The sequence below is a fragment of the Gavia stellata genome, chromosome 4 (assembly GCF_030936135.1).
Source record: "Gavia stellata isolate bGavSte3 chromosome 4, bGavSte3.hap2, whole genome shotgun sequence".
In the NCBI taxonomy this organism is placed as follows: domain Eukaryota; kingdom Metazoa; phylum Chordata; class Aves; order Gaviiformes; family Gaviidae; genus Gavia; species Gavia stellata.
In genome coordinates, this window is record NC_082597.1 from 74,896,636 (window position 1) to 74,912,928 (window position 16,293).

A 16,293-nucleotide genomic window follows, 5' to 3' on the forward strand; every position below is an offset into this window, starting at 1 on the left:
CACCTAGAGCTGGCGGCCCAGGACCGTGTCCATTTGGCTTTTGATTATCTCCAGGAATGGAGACACCACCACCTGTCCAGGCCACCTGTTCCAGTGTTTGACCACCCCGACAGGGAAAGAGCTTTTCCTTGTGTTTAAAAAGAATTTCCCGGTTTCACACAGCAGGTGCCTGGGTAGCTTGAGGTGTCTGGTTTGATAGGTCTGCTTGGATGTGTGTAGCTGAGAATGCTATCAGTAGTTGCTAGAATTTGAGCTGAAGCTCTGTGATATAACCACATCTTCTCTATAATAAGATTTTAATCTTTTTTTTTTTTCTCCCTATAGTCATATCTAGTAGCTCTTTCTTTGTACTTGCTCTTCCATTTTGCATGCCAACACATATTAAGGTGGCATTCTCCTTGTCACTGAGACCTTAGGTCATGTACTCTTTTAGAGATTTTTTTTAAAAAAATGAAATCTAGTCTAACGCATTTAGAAATACTCATTGTGCTTCTTCCACTGACTCCCAATGACAGTATTAAAGACTGAGCTGAGCTAGCCGGCCCATGGAGCAGCGAGTTGGGTGGTACCGCTCTGCTGTGTCCTAACTGGAGGTAAATCAAAGCCAACTGGAAAGAATAACTGCTAAAATGAGTGAAAGACAAAATGTCATAAGCAGGATAAAAGGATGAAACATGACTTAGTTATTTTTTCTTTTTATAAAGGTCAGTTCAGTAACTGGAAGATCTACTTGCACTGTACAGGGTAAAAGGGGGTGTGTCTTAGATTCATTAGACTAATTAAACTACTTGGCTTGCTTTTGATATGGTGAAGGGTTGCTTTTCAGATATTTCTGACCAATCTACATCCTACCTTCCACTATTTTTATGCCAGGCTAACCTTTGGGGGAACAACACTCCAAGAAGTAGCCAGATTTGTATCCTGACAGTAGACTGCTTGAGCAGTAGTCAGGACAAGAAAACAGTAAGAGTTAAGCCTCATTTTTTAAGAAAGCAAGTGAGTTACAAAACAAAGGAAAAAAACAGAACAAACCCAAACACACTATTCTTTAACAGCAGCTGCAGTTTTCAATTTTGTGAGACCTGGGCCTTAAAACAGAAGATACAAATTTAGTCAGATATACATCAGAGGCTGCCAGCTAAAATACAGTGAAGACCCTGCATCAGTGCCAGGTTTGTTGTAGGCTCCCGTTATTTGTGGAAGATGGGAAGGATGAATAGCCAGGAGAATAGCCTTGTAAATCTGAATCAGGTTAGGGGCTAAGGCAGAGTAATACTGGGCTTGTTTGCTGATAAGGAAACGATCACGCTGCATGTAGAGATCCAGACCTTCCCATGGATGTAAAGCACAGCTGTGTGAACCAGTAAAGCTTGTTCCTCTCTAAATGATTCATTACAGGAGATGGGCAGCTCAACATCTGCTCATGCTCTTCCCATCAGCGCTAAAAGGGTCAGGTAAGTTAAGTTTACTCTGGGGTGACCCAGCTGGGGCTTTAGCAGGGATGTGCCAAACGGATGGATATCCCAGGAGTCCTAGTCGTGCTCCGTCCTCAGATCATACTCCATGCTCTGTCCATCTATACGCCCCTTGGTCGAGCTGATTTTCACTGTACTGTGGTATAGTCCAGTAGAGGTTAATATAAGTGTGGAACAGGCTGGAATCACTGAGTGCAAACTGCTCGGAGGTAGAACAAAAATAAAAACTAGTGTTTGTATTGGCATGAAGGTGTCTGGATACTGCTAACAAGTAAAATGGGAAGCAGTTCAGAACTGCAGTTCCTTCACGGGTTGTATTTTGGCTCTAGTCCACTCATGCCTTGTCCCAGTCAGTCTCCCAGTGAATGACGACTTAAGCTGTTCTCATCCTTCTGTGTCAGGCAGGAAGGAGCCTTCAGAAAAGCTGCAGAGTGTGGGTGGTACTAAAGTGTGTCTGACAGCCAGCTGCAAGGTTTACAAAGTTGGCCTTTAGGAAGAGTTTCTGACTGTTGATTATGAACTGTAGTGGATAGCAGGAACCAAAAGGCTTGTTTGTGGGGCATGATATAAAAGATTTGCTCTCCATCCCACTTCAGAAGGTGGTTTTTTTGTAAATGGAATAAGTTTAAGTCAAGCTGCTCTTTGCAGTCTGTTGTGGAGCTGAAGCATTTAGCAAGGCAGATGATATTTCATTGTCCCTCATTTTCAGACAGGATAACAGAAACACAAGGGAGCCGTCACAGACCAACACTGAGTCAGAGTGAAGTCCAGAGCAGCGTATTCCTGGCTCTTTGCCCAGTCTTCAATCATAGGTGTTTGTTGAAGTACCCGGTATGAAGAGCAGACTTACATTCTTGGCTGCTCACGCAATCTCTTTCATGTGCATAAAGAGATTAATGTGACCTGCCAGAGAACCTGCTTCTGTCTATGGAGTTGCTAATTGCTGTTCACACAGTGTCAGAATTTTGCAGGATTCGGTTCTCATCTCTGATGCTTCTTCCTCATATACAGAGATGATCATCAAGTGGCAAACTTCCTGTTCTTTTTTTTCCTCTGGCATGGACTGACAGGACCCTGAGCATCCCACTTTCCTATGGTGTGGATGATATCCATCAGTTGTTCAGGGATGTGTCCCTTCCTATTAGTTTTCCACAGTCACTGAGCAGCCACAGCACAGAAAGATCGTCAACATCCTCCTTTTATTTTCATTAGCGTTCCTGGATGTTGCTTGGTCAGCTCAGTTCTGGAGTAGTATTTACCCTTCCTCTGATTTTGCCCTTTGCAACCTTGCCTGAAAATGTGTCTCTGTGAAATGAAGCCTCAAATAACCACCATTAGCAACAGTCCTGGAAACCCAATGAAGAAAACTATAAATTCATCAGTAGGGGTGCTGAATGTTTTTTACTTACTTGAAATAAAGTGGGTGTGAGATATTAATGTGTTTTTTTTCTTTGTTTACTAGTTGTGAAGGATAATTCTGTCCTGTAGAGTGAGCTGTCTTTTAAGGGACTGATTCCATCTTCACATGGAGAAAGGCATGTATGCATGCATGATAACCTTCAAATTGTGTTTCGTTGTCTTCAGGAGGGTCTACCAAAGATGGTTCTGTTAAGACAACAGAGGTGCAGCAGCTGAAGCCCTGACCCACAGTTTTCAGTTTGAATTTTACTTGTTTTGCACTACTCAGACTTCGTATTTCCTGAAAGTCGTTTATTGCTTATAGTGGAAGGGACATTGTAGTGGTCAGGGCAGAAACTGGAAAGCAAGATTTCTGCTGTGTGCTAGCTTTCTGATATCAGGAAAGGTAATTTTTGCTTCGGATCACTTATTTGAAAAGTTTGCTGTAATGATACTCATTGGCATAGAAGGGATTGATTTTTAGAATAAATGTTTGTGGAGTTCCTTGGTTAGAACTCAAATAACGTCCTCTGCTTAAAACTGGAGCGAGACTGGTTTTGCCTTTGTAGCAGGGTGTAGTTCTTAAGCGAGTTGAGCTGGGATATTAGGTAATCTCATTCCCGTTTTCTATTTTATGCTTTATTCTACTCTTTAATCTGGCTTTATATGTAAAGCAGCATTGTTTAACTGGAGGGGAGTGTGTGGGCTGAATCTAGCCTTTGGAAAGCTTCTGTCCGGTCCATCTCCCTTTCTGTGGAGGAGATGAGGAATAGCTGATCAGGCAGCAAACACAGTCTGACTAGCCAAGTGACTCCTTTAGAGCCTCCTCACAGCCTGACAAAGAGAAAATTACTGCTGCTGCTGAAACTGGGGAGGTATGAGGGGGCTGGCGGCTACTGCACTGTACAGAGACTTGGAAGAAAAAGTGGAGGAAGAGACTGGTGTTTGGAAGACGCAAAGACCTGAACCCTAGATCCGCTTCTCATCTTTCTTGCATTATTTTTTACCCCTTTCCTCACTAAACAAGTAACACACTAAATATGGAATGCCAGCGCTGTGTGGTTGGAAGCTAAATTATGTCAGTGCCATAGGAGAGTTTGCAACGATAATGTAACTGACTGATGTAGGGGCAACGTTTGCGCCTAAAAAGGCACGTGTTCCCTCTGCTTCTCTGTATTGCGTACAGACTAGTCATGAACGTCCTTCAGCGGCTGCCTGGAAAGGACTCCTCTGTGAATTGCTCAGAGGGTTCTTTGCAACTTCCTTTTACGCAGTTTGCCAGAAGTTTTGAGTCGTGCAAAATGACTGAGCGGTTGCGTGCATAGACTGTAATCATGAAGTGCAAGCTGTTCAGGCAGCTCTGACAGCAGCAGCCTGAAGAAAGAGGACATCCTAGTACGTGATGAACTGACTGCTTTCAGGATGGTGGCTCGCTAATAGAGCCAGGCATATGTTGTCACTGTTTTTCTGTGCATATCCTTTAACTTGCTGAGAAAATTTGCTCAGACCTAGATTTTTTTTTTTCTTCCCTTTTTACATTTGCTCACAACAGATAAGCACGTTTCTTCTTAAAATCATTGCCAAATCTGTAAATTTGCCCTGAATTCTATGGAATTATTATGGGTAGGAATAAAAGGGAGGGTTAAATAAAGAATTTTAAGAGCAAACTGTTCATAAGGTAGGAACCCTTTGGCTATCTCCCATCTTGCAGCAGCTTTGGTCTTTATGCTGAGTGAGAACAACTTGAACATGGAGTATTCAATGCTCATAACAAACTGCTTACGAATTGCACAAAGCAAGTCATTTCAACAAATAAATAATTTTCAATGACTTTTTTGTGTGTGCATGGACCACTTGGTGGACTGTTTAGTAGCCCTCTTGAAAACTGTGGTGTTGGTTGATCTGTTCTGCCATATTCACTTAGCTCTGAGTCATTGTGAGTTGAAGCAGAAATTATCTATGAGTCTCTCCTTTGTATTTAAATTATATTAAGCAGTCTGCTTCATGCCATATAAGTCTTGAATCAAGGATCTGGCTGGATTAGCAATGCAGGCACAGCTGGAGTTACAGATAATGGATAACATCCTCAGCTGGTGTATTATATCCATATAATTCGAGTGAAGCCGTTGGAGCTACACTAATTCTCACCATCTGAAAAGCTATAGTTTCTGCAATTGCTCTCTTTCTCTCAGCTGCCAAAGCTTATGTTTGGGCCTTTGTGCTTCTCCAACAGAACTTAATGATATCCCTTGTGTTTGAATAGGCAGAGTGCCCTGTAAACAATAGGTTTTCTTGCGAATGACTGAGTGGTAATGCTGGGAGGTGCTTTTGGCTTTCCTCGAAACTGAGGTGTACGCAGCACTTCTGGAGGACCAGATCTAGGTTATTTTTGAGGCACTTGTGTTTTTTTACTATACTTTTCATTTGTAATGAAGGTAGTACTGAACTAAGGCTTGTTATTTAAATTAGCAATTCATAAGACCATTTCATACTGTAACCCTTAATTAATCAGAGGCAGATTCCCCATTTCCTTTACCATTTTATTTATTTACACTTATGTATCTGATCTCCAGATGTCCACAATGAAACACAAACAAATACAAATTATTACACAAATCTCTAACAAACAAGCCTATAGTTCTTAAAGACACAGGCCAATAATTTCTGAATATTTTTTCAAATGGTGTTTTTTCCCTAGCCCTTGGGAAATTTTTCAGTACAGAAAACAACACTCCAGCATTATCTGTGTTTTTGGCCAACTGTGTGTTAAAAAAAAAAAAAAGTAGGATTGGAGTAACATGGACAAATGAAGCACTGGTCTGGATGAAATTTAATAAGCTTGCATTTCCATGTGACAAAATACAGAACTTGCTATTGTAAGTGCAGTTGTTCACTTGGGACAGCTGTAGAACTTCAGATCCAACTGTGCTGCAAATAGTCTCCTCTAACTGTGGGTATCACGAAGTCCAGGGTTTCTTCTAGGTTTCTGCGGTTAATGGAGAGAGAGAGGGAGAAGAGAGCATTGTGAAGATGAACTGCCCTCTGAAGGTGCTTATTGCTCTGAGCTGTCGATAGGGCTGGTTAAAATGACCTGCTTAGATTGAAATGTGTTTTAGTCCTCCTCCAAAACCAATCACTTCTGTTATCTCAAAGAGAGGACAAACTGCCTTACCTGGTGAACAATGTTTGCAGCTGCTGGGTCGCACTTCAAAAAGCATCTTTGATAACTAGCCGCAGCTTTTGATTTAGAAAGTTGTTCCGTATAACAAATTTTGATTTGTTACCATTGTGCAGTAGACTTGACATGGCTCATGTTATCTGTTTGCTACCGTCACACAAACCAAAAATTGTTTGCTAAGGAGTGTTACTGCAAAGAGACCGAAACAGGCTGCTCATACCATCTGAGGAAATGGTAAAATGTACTCAACTCTCTCTCCCTCTCTTATATATGTACATATACCTCTGTGTGTGTGTGTATATATATATCTCTAAAAAACATCAAGATTTACTTCTGACAGTCTAATCTTAGAGCTGTGCAAATAGCTAGTGATTTTGTTAGCTGGAAGTAAAGTAAAATTATTATTTTGAGTTGTAGGAAATGTTTTTGAGGGATCAGACTGGAGTATTTAATTTTGTTTTGAAGGACTAGAGGTATTCGTATTTGAGAAAAATGAAATCTGAAATACAATTTAAAGCAAGAAAGACCTAACTCTGTTTTGTTTAGAATATATTGAAATGTCTTGATACTTTCCCCTACAGCTCTTACTGTGAGATGATTTGCATCTAAGCATTTTGGATAGAAGGCTCCATCAAAAATGTTACCTAATTCCCATCCCTTAAGTTCAGCAAGCAGAAAAACTCTGAATTAAACTCCTACTAGCCTTTTATTCTCATAGTAGCATTTTATCTCCCAAATCAGTTCCTCTGGATTTGCAATTATGTAATTAAAAGCAGAATTAGGGTTTGTTTTGTAGGAAACCTAAAGTTATTAAGAACCAGAAGCTACTGATTATTAGCTGAAATTGTACTTTCATATTGTTTTTATTTAATGGTGAACTACAAAATGACTAAGAGAGCCCTTCTAGCCATGATTAATATTAATAGAAGTTTTAGTGTTTCCAAAAGGCTGTCACTCTCAGTTCCTATATATTTTCTCGTGCCTATACCTTTAAATTCATGTGATTTCTTTAGAAAGTGTAATTGGGTATTTTTGTTGTGTATAGCAGGGAAAGCTGTATAATATTTTGAAACAAGACGTTTTGATGGCTCCCCATAAAACAGCAGTCTGCTTTTGCCCACCAGCACGCTAACATTCATTTTTCTAGGAATAAGCCAGCCCATAATACGCATGGCAGCAGCAGCGTATTATTATAAAAAAAAAGGCTATGTTGGCCCATTTTTAATTTATTGTAATGCACTTATAGACTCCCATAAAAACTTTAAGTCACAGTGTACATTCTTCTAATAGGTTAATGCTATGCCTAAGGAGATAGACTCTAGTAAAGTAGTCTTTGTTTTTAGGGACAACTTTGCGGTCTTCCAGAAAGAGGAGTGCCTCCTGTTTTGGGCTAATATTTTTAAGTGTTGTAAGTGCAGCTGTTTGGACCAATAAAACCGAGAAGCAGCCCTGTGACTCTACTGACAATATAATTCACATTGCCCCTTATAGTTTATTAATTTGTCCTGCAACTGACGTTAATTGCTAATATATTTATCACCTTCAAAGCCGGTCTCTGGTATAGATACAGGTACCACCTATTCTGTGCCTCACTGCAGCTCAGCTCCATGACCGGTTTCTCTGTGTTTTTGCACAAAGCTGCTGCTTGCTTTTGCTTGTGCCAGGGAACACTTTGAGTAGCTTGAGCGTGACAAAAAGCTCCTTTACTTTTCCTTGTATTTAAATGGCCAGAGTGGGTGCAGTTTCACAGCTTCAGTGGTAGTGAGAACAGTTTAACTGATTGTAAAGTGAGAGAAAAGATACAAATCTTTTAGCCGAGGACCGAGAACTGAAAGTGGCACCTGGCAATCGTAGGTGCAGACCGAGCACATGTGTGAAGAAGCCCTAGAGCTGGTGGCTGAGCTGGACAGACAGCTCACGTCTGGTGGCAGTGCCTACTACTTCACCCTGTTTTAGCAGAAGTGAAACATGAACTTATATCCTTCCTGTAGGACATTAGGCGATCCTAATCTCCACCAGTTGGTTATTGAGTTCTGCTGTGAACGAAGAAAATCGGTTTTTCCCTGTTTACTTACCATTCTAATGAATTAAGAATAAGCTAATGAGTGTAAAGTGTTACACCTTTAACTTTTGATGTTTAAAAAAATGCTGATTAAAAGATAATCAACTAATTTATGGACGATGAATCATACCCTCAGATAAAATTGTCTTTACACCAGTTGGTGAAATCCCTCAGAGTGGTTATCCTTCAGGTAAGCTTTAAATTCTGTCCCCTTTCCGTAGACTCACAGGCTTAGACACAAGGGCCTTATGCCTTAGGTGTGTATTTACTTAGCCAATACTGGGGGCAGATTTAAGGGCTACCTGTGCCCCATCCCTAGTTGCTTGCTACTGATTCGAGGTGGAATTTGGTGCAAGTTCCGTGGCTGTAGCTCAGTGCACCCCTGAGTGTGGCGTTAGCAAAGTTGCAGAGCTTTGCGTTGAAGCAGCCCTCACAAGTTTCATTTTATTGACTTCCTTTGGAGGTTGTAACCCCTAGCAGGAGTCAGTTGGTCATTACATTTTAAATCATTGCTATGAATGTGAATTAAAGCCTGAAACAATTCTGCAAATCCATCCGACTGTTTCTGTTTAGCTTTCGACTGTGTATTGTAACCCCTTTTAAACAGGCATCCTTTTATCTTGTCCTTGCTAGAAGACATCAAACCTAGGAGTGTTGCTCTTGTGTGGCTGACAGTCATTTACATCTGCCACTGTCGGTGTCTCTTAATGTTGTAACCTAACCAACATAATTTTAAAAAAATCACCCCTCAAGCACATTTGAAAGTGAGAAATGAGACGTGAATTGTGATGGGTATACACTCTTAGGAAAAAACCCAGAGGTACTGGGAATTTATAGTTGTCCAGTGTATGATAGAAGGACAGCGGGAGTAAGCCATGCTGTGATACCTGGAGGGAACATTATAGTCCACAATTTTGAATGCTCCACAGAAAGCATCTCTATTTTTCAGTAAGTGGCATCAGCCTGTTTGCCTTAGCACTGCAAAAGCTTAGATGTCCTTGCTGAGAGTTCCCTGTTGTAGAGTGAGAGGGAGAACTTACAGTAAAGCTTTTTTAAATCAGTGAAAGTGGGAAGCTGATCCCTGAATTACACAACAGCCATGCCGGCTAAAAATGGGTGGGAAACAGCTGTTTCAATAGCAAGGGTTTTCTCCCCCAATAACCAAAAATGTTCTGTTCACAAAAATGTAAACTTGTTTTTTTTTGTTTTTTGTTGCACTGATAATCTCAGACAAACACATGATTTAGAGTGCTTAAGGACTGAAAGAGGAGTAGAGGTCCTTGATTATTTCCTTCTCTGTTACAAGCATCCCTTTCTTCCCCCAGCCCTAGGCCAGCATAACATGTCTGGTTACTAGTGTCCAGGCACATTTAACAGACTCACAAAGAAAAGGACGGTGTGTCTGCCTTGCTTCTGGTGGTAGATCTACCCCCAGGAAAGAAATATTTTGAGCAATAGTTCAACAACGAAGGTGAAACAGGTAAAATTACTTGGCCTTTACATTTTGTTCTGCACTCACTTTTCCTTTATCTCAGTACAAATTAAATGAAAGAAGTTCTATAAACGTGTACTCAAGAGATCTGAGAGTGAAACCAGTTGTTTGAAATCCCAAAGATGATTAAAGCTTATTTCCTCACTGATCTTTGACTCAATTACAACAGTAGAGTTTGGTTCCTGTTGGACATCGCTTCCTGGGAAGCAAAGGCAAAAATACCCTTGGGTCCACAGCTAATAAAGCAGTTCCTTGTTGTTCTTGGAGGACTTGTTTCAAGGCAGTCAGCGCAATCAGTTGATGCAAACACTGTGTATGTTGTTTTGTATTATTTTTGTGGTAAGAGCCGCCTGTGTATTACTGTATTGTGGAGGATGTCAAAATGTAAATGAAGAACAGCAATAGGAAGGGGAAGAGGAAGTGCTGGGAAATGGGCTCGTGGTGACATCTGAGAGTTCATGAGATGCTGTTGGGAGGTGAGGAGGAAAGGCAGATATAGGAGAGAAAGAGGGAGGCAGGCGGTGAGAAATACTGTGCAGTATAGGTACTTGCTACACGATAATTTATCAGGAAACGTTATGAGATTTTTACTTTGTTCTATAAGTCAATTGATGAGGGTCCTCCAGAGAGGTTTGTGGGGTAGGGAGCATGTTACTGAACTGTCTCAGTTTAATTATGACTTTGCTAGTGTTCCCATAAGCAAAATAAATGCTTTTGCTGTCACGACTGCAACTCCCATTTCCAGCTGAATGAAATGTGATAAATAAAATCAGAGTATTTATTTACATATTTATAAATCCAAGTCCTGCAGAATTAGGCATTTGAGGGAATGGTTAGGTTTGCTTTGTCTTCCCCAGAGCTCTCTGCAGCAGTCAAAAATGGTTATTCCAGAATCTTAAACCTCCACAAGCACATCACTTGCTTGAAAATGGATGAAGTGTGGGTTTCAGCAATACGTGTGGTATGAGCCCACTGGTTGACTTAAAACGCTGGAGAAAATTGTCTGTAGGTTTGAAATGGGAAATGGGAGCAGCTCTAGCAGATTCACTGCCATTTGCTCATCAAAACCTTAAGCCTCTAACAAACCACCAAAAATCATTCTGTCCTCATCAGCCTAGCTACAAAATGATTTGCAAAGATGTCTCCTCATCAGCCTAACAATATAGGACGTCCTTGGCCTGACTGGCCTTTGATGAGGAAAAGCCCTTGCAGTCAATCACAATGAAGGTATTGAGAGGTTTTGTGGTATGGAGAAATAGTGGCTAGATCAAAGGGGTGATAGAGAAAGATTCTCTCTCTCTCTCTCTCTCTCTCTCTGGTTTTTGGTTTGCTTGGTTTCCCTCCGGCATGAGAGAGGCAGGTCAGGCAGACCACTGTCTGCACTTGCAGCTGTGGCTTCTCTCACAGATGTGGCAAAGGGATTTCCAGGATCCTCAGGAGCGGCTCCCGTGGCCATTTCTACTCCTTGCTAAACTCTGTTGTTAGCAGGACCCAGCTAGGTCCACTGAACAGCAGCTCTCCTTGGACAACAAAATGAATTATATATTCTGGGTGTGCCCCATTCATTTCCATCACAAGCAGTTGGATGCCATCTGATTTTTTTTTTTTATTCCTTTCTTCTTTTCTTCCTTGTTTCTGCCCTTTAAATCAGTATTTAAAAACAATGCAACGAGCTCATCAGCTCTGCTTCTCCTTTGGTTTGCCATTCCACTTGCTTTGTCCTTGTCTTTGGTGATGACCTGTCAATCACTTGTTACCTCCTTCTATTTTTAAGTAGCTTCCTGGAGGAATTTGCCTGGTTACCCTTTTCCTTTTCCACATATTGTGCAGTGTTTAAAATACACTGCCCTTCCTTCAGAGGGTTTGTTCCCTGTGGGCATTTCTCTTGGCTTCTTTTCCTTGTGAATGTATGGGCCCATCCTCTGAGGAGCTGAACACATCCAACAATGTATATTTCCTTCCTCCGCATCTGTCTTTTCTCTTCCCCGCTGTCCCCCCAACAATCTCAAGGAGATTAATGGGAGTAGAGAATGTGTAACAATACAAGCTGGGCCAGATCCCCATCTGTAATCATTAAGCCAAGTTATCACAGCACATACACAAACATGTGCATGCACAACCAGCAGATCCGCAGCTGGGGTAAAACTGTCGTGCTACACACTTGAGCTGTTGGAGAAACTCTGGTATGAAGAGCTCTTTGCAAGATCTCCTAAAAATAATTTTTTTCACATCTCTCTAATTGCAATATTTTGGAGGGTTTAATTCCTTTGTGTAAACAGTGCTTGGGCTTTTGTTTTTGCTGGGTCAGTAAAAGAGTATAAAAATAACTGACGTGCCTCATATTCTGTGAGGCTTTAGTTATAGCTGTATGAGATATGTTTCTTTTATATTATTTGGTGTCTCGATAGTGTCTATAGGTCTGCTTTGTTTCCCTTCCTAAACTGTAATCTTTTCATTGCAGAGCCTGTGTTGGGGACACACTCTAACCATTTCAGACACTGCTTATTGAGTGTGATAATAGTCACAAAACTAGAAAAAGGGAGGAAAATGTCATAGTTCATCATGAACAATATTTATAGAATTGTAGGCACCAGCACATCCTTTTCTTAATTAAGGTATCAGCTGACTGGCCCTATGATTCTGCTTAATGAAATAGGAGGTGGCTGGATGAGGGAGCTAACTGTTCAGTGTTGGGCCAGCATACAGTTTGTAGGGACAGTCGTGGCCTTCAGGGTCTAGATTAATGTTTGTCAGCACTAGGAGAGACAGAAAAGATTTTGCTAGCAGATGTTAGCAAAGCGTGAAAGGTTCCAAGAAACCCTATCATGTTTGGAGCCTTTGGGCACGAACCATAGCCTGGAGAAGGCAATGGAGAGATTTTTGAAAGGTGTTTATGCTTACATATAAACCTGTGTCATTTTAGGTCACCTTTGTCTTTCTCACCCTCTCATACACTGAACTCAACCCGTGACTCCCTTGTGGTTTGCACATTGCTAGTTTTAAAAATTATTTCCACATCATTGCTTTTTGATGTTTTATTGGGAATTTGCTCAGTTTACTTTTATGCTGCATCTCTCAAAGCATCTTTTCTGTAGCTCTGACCTCAGTCTGTTATTCCTAGGTGGTCTGTGTAACCTTTGCATCTTCTTCGTCTCTGCCTTTTGCTTGCCTCATTATATTACAACTCCAGCTTTGCAACAAAGGCATGATTAGCCATTTAAATAGTCTGCATCTGCTAGCTGATGTTAGTCCGTGCAGCTACCTCATTTCATAACATGCTCAAAGTGCTCCAAGGTAGAGATAATTTTGCACAGTGCAATTTTTTTTGCAGAGTGAGGACAGTGCGTTAAAGAGATCAAGCGACGTGTTAACAATGAAAAAGCAAGAGGATGGGCCATCTGCTGGGCAAGACATTGCCTTGGGGAGTTAAAAACCAGTATGACACTATTATACCTGATCTTTGACCACCTGCGCTTCTGCTGTACAAGCAGGCTTTCAGGCTGTGCTGATGGGGCTATGGGGCTTTGTTTTTATTCATGATTGCAGCTGCAGCGTTTTCACTGCGGCTGTGGTGAAATTGTTTGTTTTTGTCATTTCTGTTACTTTCTGCATGATAGGCATCTCCACACATGTTCTTTCAATATTTATTTATGTGTCTAAGTAGTTAAAGGCGAAGGAGGTTTTTTAAGTGTCCGTCCTTCAGGATTTGTGGCTTATTTCTTGCACAGGGTCTAGTGAGGCTGACGGACCATTGTTGACTCCAAAAGGCTTGGAGAAGGTCTCAGAGATTCCTCTTCTCTTCCTTTACTCCTTCCCTTGACAAGCGTGCATGTTTCAAAATGCTGCTGCTGGACTAATTGTGCCCTAATTGAGAAAAATCCTGGAGTGTCTCCACCAAAGTCAGACATGACATCAGCAGCGTTGCTCAGGCAGCGAGTGTTTGGTCCATTGTTCCCATCCCACAGCACACTTCCCTAGTCCCAAATTGGGGTGGTGTAACTACGTCAAATGCATAACATCTTTCAATAGGAAGTGCAGCCTCAGCACTTTAGGCACAGCACACGGATTTGGATGTGGTCAGTGTTTGTACTGGCAGACTTTTTGTTGTTTTCGATAATTCTGTTGTCTAAGCAGCGTACTCAGTGTAAGATCCTGGCATTAGATAAAGCATTATTCTTTGCTGGCAAGCAGATTACTTGTCATAACATGTTCAGGGTGCACTGCTGGTGCATAATATACCGATCCATCATCCCCTAAATGTACAAGGATAAATGCAATCTCTCAAGCTAAGCTGATATATATGATCTCAAAAGTACATTCTCCTAGGATATATATCAGGGTGATAGTGAATTAATCTGTGTTAGGTTCAGATAACTTCATCCCAGTGAATTTCTTGGTGTGACAATGATGCAGCTGGATAATAAGTCCACTTTCGTCAAGTGATGACAGCTTCACTTTCCAGACAATTCTTACCACATTTGATTTATGCAGTGTGTTCCTGTATGCTGAAGGCAACAGGAATTTCTTTTGGGCTCTCTGGGAGTGGGATCAGGCCCTTTTCTTTGAAAGAAGTTGTTTTATCTTTTCTTTGTTGGCATCTGTTTCTAGAGTGTGATGGGGGTTTCCGTGTTTCACCATCTCTGAGCTGTTCATTTCTACATGCATTTTCATGTCTGCTTCTGGCCTTTTTCCCTTCGTCTCATTATAGCTTTCTATGTATCTCATTGAGCTGATGGGGCATGGTTTTTATAGAGTGCTTTTTTGCTCAGTCATATTGAGGATAAAACACACTTAGGAGGACTGCTCCTCGCCATACAACCAGCATGAGTGAGCTTGCATCTGGGATCAGCAATTCAAGGGTTATGAGGACTGCTTGCTCACTGACATTCCCTGTTTATGACCTGTTCATCAGAAATGGGCATATGATTTGCACCAGTGATGGTCTTAACCCAGCAAAATGCACTTTTAAAGGTGTTTTAAGTTTGCACACAGTTTCTGCCTCTGGTTCGCAGAGAACTGCAAGAGTCTGCAAGGAAGAAAGGTGTACTCTTAGACAGGTGGACTCTTCGCTGGGTAAAAAACTGGCTGGATGGCCACGCCCAGAGAGTTGTGGTGAATGGACATAAATCCAGTTGGTGGCCGGTCACAAGCGGAGTCCCCCAGGGCTCAGTTTTGGGGCCAGTCTTGTTTAATATATTTATCGATAATCTGGATGAGGGGATTGAGTGCTCCCTCAGCAAGTTTGCAGATGACACCAAGCTGGGCAGGAGTGTTGATCTACTCGAGGGTAGGAAGGCTCTGCAGAGGGATCTGGACAGGCTGGATCGATGGGCTGAGGCCAATTGTATGAAGTTCACCAAGGCCAAGTGCTGAGTCCTACACCTGGGTCACAACAACCCCATGCAGGCTTGGGGATGAGTGGCTGGAAAGCTGCCCTGCAGAAAAGGACCTGGGGGTGTTGGTTGACAGCCGGCTGAATATGAGCCAGCAGTGTGCCCAGGTGGCCAAGAAGGCCAACGGCATCCTGGCTTGTATTGGAAATGGTGTGGCCAGCAGGAGCAGGGAGGTGATTGTACCTTTGTACTCGGCGCTGGTGAGGCCGCACTTTGAATCCTGTGTTCAGTGTTGGGCCCCTCGCTACAAGAAGGACATTGAGATGCTGGAGCGTGTCCAGAGAAGGGTGACGAAGCTGGTGAGGGGTCTGGAGCACAAGTCTTATGAGGAGCGGCTGAGGGAACTGGGGTTGTTCAGTCTGGAGAAGAGGAGTCTGAGGGGAGAGCTTATCACTCTCTTTAACTGAAAGGGGGTTGCAGAGAGGTGGGTGTTGTTCTCTTCTCCCAAGTGACTAGCGACAGGACAAGAGGAAATGGCCTCAAATTGCACCAGGGGAGGTTCAGGCTGGATATTAGGAAAAATTTCTTTACTGGGAGAGTGGTGAAACACTGGAATAAGCTGCCCAGGGAGGTGGTGGAGTCGCCATCACTGGAGGTGTTCAAGGAACGTGTGGACGTGGCATTGTGGGACATGGTTTAGTGGGCATGGTGGTGTTAGTTGATGGTTGGACTTGATGATCTTACAGGTCTTTTCCAACCGTAGTGATTCTGTGATTCTGTGAAGCCTGTTACCTCTCAAGTATCTGAGCATGTCTTGCTGGGCTTCCTCCTCATTACCCCTCTTCATCGACAGCCACCGTGTGCTGAGCAGCTTGGCCCTGGCTATCACAACGTCTGTTATTTAGGGCAGCAGTGTTATGTTTGAGAACGTGCTTTCCTCCTGGTGTGTGTGCACAGAGTAAGACAGCTGTGTCCTAATCACTGACCAATCTTGGCTCCTTCTTGCTCTGATTTTCTTAGTCCAGTGCTCTTCTGGGGCTGTCCATGCCCAGAGTCCTTGGAGTTTAAGCCACATATTTTTTTTCTTTGTGTTTTCTTTTAATATAATGTTTGTGATTTGGAGAGGGTGGGTGGGCAAGGACAAAAGATGAAGGTTTGATTTTTGATCTGAGCTCTGAAGCTGTGTTCATTGTTCATCAGGGAATCTGTCTTTCTGATGCTTGTGGTTATAAAGCATTAGTTTATCATGAGCATAATTTTGAATGTAGCTGTCTTGAAAGGATTTCCAGAACCTGGATTATTATTGCCCTTCACAGTATAGGAAGTAGGTTTGGGATTCATAACTTACTACTTTT

At 42.1% G+C, this 16,293-nt stretch overlaps 1 protein-coding gene across 1 annotated transcript in view; it reads left to right on the plus strand.

Moving 5' to 3' along the window:
- ST8SIA1 (ST8 alpha-N-acetyl-neuraminide alpha-2,8-sialyltransferase 1) overlaps window positions 1–16,293 on the plus strand; it is a 125,928-nt gene that overhangs the window by 90,805 nt on the left and 18,830 nt on the right. The window lies entirely within an intron of this gene.